The sequence below is a fragment of the Sander lucioperca genome, chromosome 8 (genome assembly GCF_008315115.2).
Source record: "Sander lucioperca isolate FBNREF2018 chromosome 8, SLUC_FBN_1.2, whole genome shotgun sequence".
NCBI classification, from domain to species: Eukaryota; Metazoa; Chordata; class Actinopteri; order Perciformes; family Percidae; genus Sander; species Sander lucioperca.
This window is the reverse complement of record NC_050180.1, coordinates 16,506,384-16,513,357: the sequence shown is the minus strand read 5'-3', so window position 1 is coordinate 16,513,357 and position 6,974 is coordinate 16,506,384. Positions and strand designations below refer to the sequence as shown.

Here is a 6,974-nt window from a genome sequence, read left to right as displayed (position 1 = left end):
GCACCTTACTCATCTGTATATCTGTGTTTATATACTCTATTTTTCTATTTCTATTTTTCTGTTTATAGAAAGAGGTTTATTGTGTAAATATGTTTGATTTATTACTATTATTATTATAACTAATTCTATTTTTTCTATTTCTTATACTTGCACGTTTCGGTCATTGGGTGGCAGTGTTTATCGCAACATTGAGCAAAAAATCTGTTTTTTACATTACAAGTGATGCTTATGATAACATTTCTCATCACCATAAGCAATAACTACACTTAAAGGAACTTATCTTTTTTCACTCATGTTCTATTCTTTCCATTCCCACTCAAGATTTACTCATATCCACTGTGGAGTAGGCCCATCTGCCTCAGTTTAATCACTTCAACTGTTTGCAGAACGCGCTGCTTACTCTATCACTCTGCATATATCCATTCCCACAGCTGATAGCCTAGTAATACGATGAGGACACTGCATTGCCAGTACTTTCATTGCAGCCTTTCCATGATTTTCCACTATCAGATATCTAGTGTTTACCTTGTTCATTCATAGTATTGTGCTTATGCTGCCTGTTCTGTTGATTAAATCCATGCTGTGTAGGCCTATGTGTAGCAACTAAACTTAGCAGAAAAAGTAAGGAAATTTGTGTTTGGTAGATTATTTCTCTGTGGTAACAATGCTTTTTGGCAATAAATCTTATACCGTTGGAAAGCCTGTTTAGTTCCCTTTCAAATGGTGCCCCATTTTTAAGGAACATGCATTTGTGGGATGAGCAGCAGCGCTGAGTATGTGGGTTGCGCCCATGAAAGATTTTTCAAATCTTCTCTGCCAATGCCAAACAGCTTATTCTACCATTGACTCGTTTGGTGTTTGGTGGATTGGATGATTGAAGTTTGAAGAAACAAGACATATTGGCAATTGAACAATTTATTCATTTCACAAACAGGAGCCTCAGTAGCGTGTGAAAGAACCATACACAGCCACAACAGTCTGGCACCTCCTCCTCATGCTGGTCACCAGCCTGGTCACACGCTGCTGTGGGATGACATCCCATTCTTCCACCAGCAGTCCTGACCTCAACCCCATTGAACACTTGTGGGATCAGCTTGGGCGTGCTGTTTGTGCCAGAGTGACCAACACATCCACGTTGGCTGACTTGCGACAAATGCTGGTTGAAGAATGGGATGCCACAAATGTATGTGTTCAATGGCTAAAGCTAAATGCCCAACTGTTGCGCGTTTAGCTGCAATCAAAGACAGGGAAGCGGCAAATGATTTCACAAGTTCCCCCATGAACGAAAAGTATGGGACCTAAAGGTGAAAAGAGCAAACTGGGGGCCAAGTGACTACTCATTTTTGTGTGAGGTAAATGTCAATTTCTCTCTTCGACTTATGATAACAAATTACATAGGACAAATATAGTAATACTATCGTTAATGTGTACCATGCTGCCAAAAAAAGTTCTAACACTGCTTTAGAAATGAATGAAGTTTGAAGTTAGCCATGCCAAATGCTAGCGTTAGCTTTTTCGCTAGCACTCCATGTACCTAAATGCTTAGAAACGCTTGTGGTCTTGCCATAGTCATGACTTGAATTTAAGCTAGTCTGACTTCAATTGTCATCTCTAACTCAGATGTAATATACTGTGACCACGCAGGCATGTCATTTATGTTGATTTTGATCACAAATTATTATTAATACATAACTTTGCCTTGGTTACTACTAAGTTATTATTGCTAGCGTGATAACGTTTATGGTCCTGTCCTACAACGATTTACACCTGACCAAAACACTTTTTACCCGTATGCTGTCGGTCGCATTATCATTGTCTTATTGTGTATTCTGTCAAAAGACTGTGAGTAACTTTGTTAACAGTTCAGTTGCTAGTCATGACGTTTTTGGAAGTACAGAAATCGTGTGTTGGTAGCGCAAGTAAGTTACTGAATGCCCTTCTGTATTTGGCCTGTCTTGCTCCCCTGACGTGGTCACTCACTACAATGTGCATTTTTTAGAGGCCCATTTACAATATAGAAGGTAAATATACACTGGAATATTTCCGTAAGGGCCTTTTACATATTCACAAACGTTGATAATAACATGTACAGTATATGCCTGTTTATGGTGAAAATAAGCAATTTATTTCAAGATAGCATATCCGCCCCATAGGGTTACACTGTAGAGTCATCTGACGATGGTATCCAATATGGTACCCATGATTTGAGTTGGCCAAACTCCCTCTAATATACGGCTCTGCAATTGTGTATCTACTGTGGAATTATGGAGAAAATCCAGCTCAAAAATCAACATTTTGACAGACATGACAGCTAGGTGAGAAAGAGGGGGAAGACATGCAGGAAATCGTCACAGGTCGGATTCGAACCCGGTACCTCTGCGTCAAGGCATAAACCTCTCAGTATATGTGCGCCTACTCTACCCACTGACTCAAATCGGCCACAACATTTTGACAATACTATTGCAACAATTGCTGTATTGCACTGCCCCCTAATGGCAAACTACACCCCCCCTGTACATCACACATTAATTTTGAAGTCTAGAAAAGGCCCATACCAGATCATGTTAAGCCAGTACATTTGCTTAGATGCCGCATATCAGGCAGTGACCCACATTAGGACAATCCACCCCCTACATCATGCGCTGAAGCTATCCCTAATGAATCAGGTGACACATTCAACGGTAAACCATATTTGGCCATTAGACATCAATCGTCTCCGCCCCTCCCTTACCCCCCACACTGCCGCCATCCTTGTCCACAGTCTTGTCACTTACCGTCTGGATTATTGTAACTCTCTCCTCTTCGGCCTCCCTCACAAATCCCTCCATAAACTTCAACTGGTCCAGAATTCAGCTGCCCGCATCATAACTCGAACCCCCTCGATCCACCACATCACTCCTGTCCTCCAACAGCTCCACTGGCTCCCGGTCCAGTTCCATATCCAATTCAAAGTCCTCCTGTTTGCATTCAAGGCCATCCACAACCTCGCCCCCCCCATATTTGTCTGATCTCCTCCAGCATCCCACTCCCTCCCGCTCCCTCAGATCCTCTTCCTCCATACACCTGTCGGTCCCCTCCGCCCATCTCACCACCATGGGGAGCAGAGCATTCAGCCGCTCTGCTCCCCGTCTCTGGAATTCATTACCACCCCAACTTAGAAACATTGATTCATTCCCCCATTTCAAATTGCAACTCAAAACACATCTGTTTAAAGCCTATTCCACTTAATGTCAATTGTTCTGCCTAAATGTCTTATGTACGGTGTCCTTGAGTGCCAAGAACAAAAATAACATTGAATATTGATATTTGAGCTGAATTATCTCAACATCTCCACAGTAGATATGCACATGTGGGCCATCACGGGACAGGATGGGAGCTGTAGTTTTTGAATCAGGTGAAATATGTAACGGGAAACAATTTTTGGCCTCTAATATTTGAGATTTATAAGATTTTTAAGATCTTAAACTGGATTTTATCACATATTATACAGTAGATCTGGACATATGGGGCATCAATGGGAGAATCGGGTGAGGCATTTTACAGGAAACCATATATGACCCCCTATGGGCAAGGTTAAGTCTGGAATTTCTATTGCTATTCTAAAAAACAAATTCTGGATATTTTACAAAATTCTAAATTGTTATATTTGTTGTTAGCTGGGTTTTTAATCTAAAACTGTACTGTGGATGTTTGCAAAGGGGTGTCATCTTCAAGTTTTATGGTCTATGTTTTTTGTCAGTGTTGGTCATGGATTGAGTAGTTTTGACAGTTGAATGTTCCTTGTTGAGAGAGCTTTTCTGATGTGAGGTAGTACAATGTAAATAATGATGTAAAGGAAAAAAAAGATTACACTTATTACACTTAGATTACACCTCACAGTGTGGTAGGCTACAAGCCCTGCAAATTTGTGACTTTTTAAAATGAAAGTTACTCTGATCTGCAGAGCTGTCATTTAAATACACAAAATATGCACAAAGAAAGCGTAACTAGGCAGAAAAGTTTGCAGAACACGATCACTGTGGACAAGCCGTGTGATCTGCACTGATCTGCAGAATGGCTCGATGTTGTGATAAACACTGCCACCCAATGGCTGAAACAGGCATTTGTCACACAATGTACATTGGATAAATGTACAATTAGATAATGTGTTAGTCAGAGCAGGAAAGGCACAGATGTAATTAATAACATTAATGATGGATGAATTCCATTTAAGTGTTCCTAATCCCTGCTATATTTAGTTACAGCTGTGCCTTTTCTAGTATAACAAGTCAAAATGTCATGAGAAATGTTTTTTCATTTCTTGATCATTAGCCTAATAACAATTATCTAATGCAAATATGCGAACATCACCCCTGTAGCAACTTTTTGTATTATTCATTTATTGATACAGCAGCAGAAACATCAGGCCTGCTCAGCCCCTGGAGGGAGGTTGGTGAGTTAGCCTTCAAACACTGCAGTACATAAATACAGGCCTTTCTCACCGAGAACATGTTGACTAACCAAACAAATGTAATAACAAACGGCTCCATTACAATCAGGTGCCTATTATACTGTGTGTAGCTCACCAGGAAACCTTAATGTAAAAGAGAAATTGTTATTGGTCGCACCTGTTTTTTAACTATGGTAAGTCAAAATGTCTGCTGTGAAATAGAATGTGTTTCATTGGGACCTGGACATTGGCCATTGAGTACAGCATGGACACTGGAAAGCAGTGGAAAATGTTCTTTGTATTGTAGTCAATAAGGGTGTGTTTGTACAATTTTTGTTTTGACAAAGTTAATGTTGACCATTGCAATGAGATGGTTCTGTAGGTTATATAGGCTACATGAAATTATCCAGGATAATGTATTGTTGTACTGTGATGCAAAAATACAAAGTTATTATACAAAGTAAATTATATTTTTTCCATTGTGGGGACCAAAGGCCCAGTGTCCAGCATAATATTTAACATCAGGAGCCACATTTCTGCACAGCTGTCTCCGAGGACGTCCCTGAGCCTGCTGCTCCACTGACACCTTCATCAGGGTTAGGGCTCAGTGCAGCCGCTGGGGCGTTTCCTCTCAACTCATATCCCGCTCTCGTTTCAGCTAAGTAGAAAAGAGAAACCCATGTGATGCAGTGACATGTACATGTATTTATATACAGGTATAACATTGTGGAATAATCTGCCGCTTTCCCTCAAAATTGTAAATACCAGAGGGGCTTTTAGACATCAGGTTAAGGCATTTTTATGGAATAGAGTAACCGATCTTTTTAATTAGAGTAGACTGATTATTTTATGTGATCTGTGATTTTATGATTTTAGAATGCTCTTGAACCTTGGATGATTTGTGTTAAATGTTATTGTCTTTGTCCTGCAATAGGTCTTTGTCATGTGTTAAATGTTCTAACACCAAGGACCATGTTGGAAATAAGTGATCACACTTTAACATGTTATCCTTTGGATTATGTTGTCTGTCAAATCCAAAATAAATCAAATCAAATCAAAAATAACATAACATAATAACAGTTATCTGCGTATTCTTCAGATTTTTCATACAGGGTTTATTCTTTTCAACTAGTCTTTAAACTCTTCCCAAGTTCTTTCGGTCATTGTCTTACCAATAGCACTACATGGTGTTACGATGGGCTTTTCCAGTTGCTCTCCTGCAGCAATGGAAGCCTGAATCCTCCTAACCACGTAGATGCTAGCTGGAATGTGAAATTAAAAAAATATATATACTGTAAATAAGATAATAGCATATATGCCTTACAGAATCATTATGAACACATTACCTGTCTTCACATAGGGCTACTGTATATTCAGAGGTGAAGGAAGTACTCAGTTCATATAAAAGCAGCAACACCACATGTAGAATTACATAGTCATGCATTGAAAATTTTACCTACAAGAGTAGTAGTAGTAGTAGTAGTGTATAGTAATAGTATTAGCATCGGAATATAGTATACTTAATAAAAAAGTTTTAAAAAAGGGCTAATTTCGGTGTAATTATTGATGCATTTATGTGTGTAGGCTATCACTTTAAAGATGCAGCTGGTAAAGATGGAGCTAATTTTAAGGATGGAAAGTAACTAGTAGCCTAACTAAGATTTTAGAATAAATTAGTGGTGTAAAAAAACAGGCTACAATAGACTATTTCCCTCTGAAATGAAGTGAAGTAGAAGTATAAAGTAGCATCAAATAAAATTACTCAAATAGAGTAAGCCTACAGGTACCTCAAAAATGTACTTAAGAACTTTGGTAAATGTATTTGGTTACTTTCCACCACTACTTATATTTACATCTGTTCACATAACAAACATACGTAGGAAAACAAAGCGATAGATAGCAGTCTGTAATGCTAACCTTCGGCGGAATACAATGTAAACACCAATATCTCCTCATCGTGGGCGCGGTCAACTAAGGTTTTAATCATAGACTGTTAGTATTAATACAGTCTATGGTTTTAATACACACAAAAACGATAAACAAATCCTACCTTTTATTAGCAGTCAGACCATGGTTGCTTGTTTCCTGTTATAGGTAAGATAACCTCGTCCGTTGGTTGAAGCAAAAGCATACTACTGCGGATAATACGAGGGGCGGGACTTAAAGCCCGACCTGCATTCTGATTGGCTGAGCTGTTACACAATATACCATATCGTGATGGACATGAGTTTTATCCATAGAAAAGAGAATTGAGATTAGTCATGATGGTTAGAAACCTTATCAATTATTAATTATATAAAATAAAATAAAAAATTCTTGGTAACACTTTATTTAACAGGTCCGTAATTTACTTTGGTACTAGTAACAGAAAACAAACAAGTGATACTGTTTGCATTGTGTTTTTAACAGTCTTTAACAGTGTAACATTGTGAAGATATGAGTAAGAAAAAGGAGAAATAAAATAAGAAAAACAAGTTAAACAAATAAAGGGATTTAGAAATTGAGTGGAAAAAAACAGACTGCAATCAAGGAGAGGACTCTAAAT

At 38.6% G+C, this 6,974-nt stretch overlaps 1 long non-coding RNA gene across 1 annotated transcript; it reads right to left on the bottom strand.

The window, feature by feature from the left end:
- Positions 1-4,358: 4,358 nt before the first annotated feature.
- LOC116045125 lies at positions 4,359-6,606 on the bottom strand. Its single transcript, XR_004103861.1, has 3 exons — positions 6,480-6,606; positions 5,602-5,691; positions 4,359-5,087 (listed from the first exon to the last, which is right to left on the bottom strand). It is a non-coding gene; the product is annotated as an uncharacterized LOC116045125 (long non-coding RNA).
- Between the last annotated feature and the right edge of the window lie 368 nt (positions 6,607-6,974).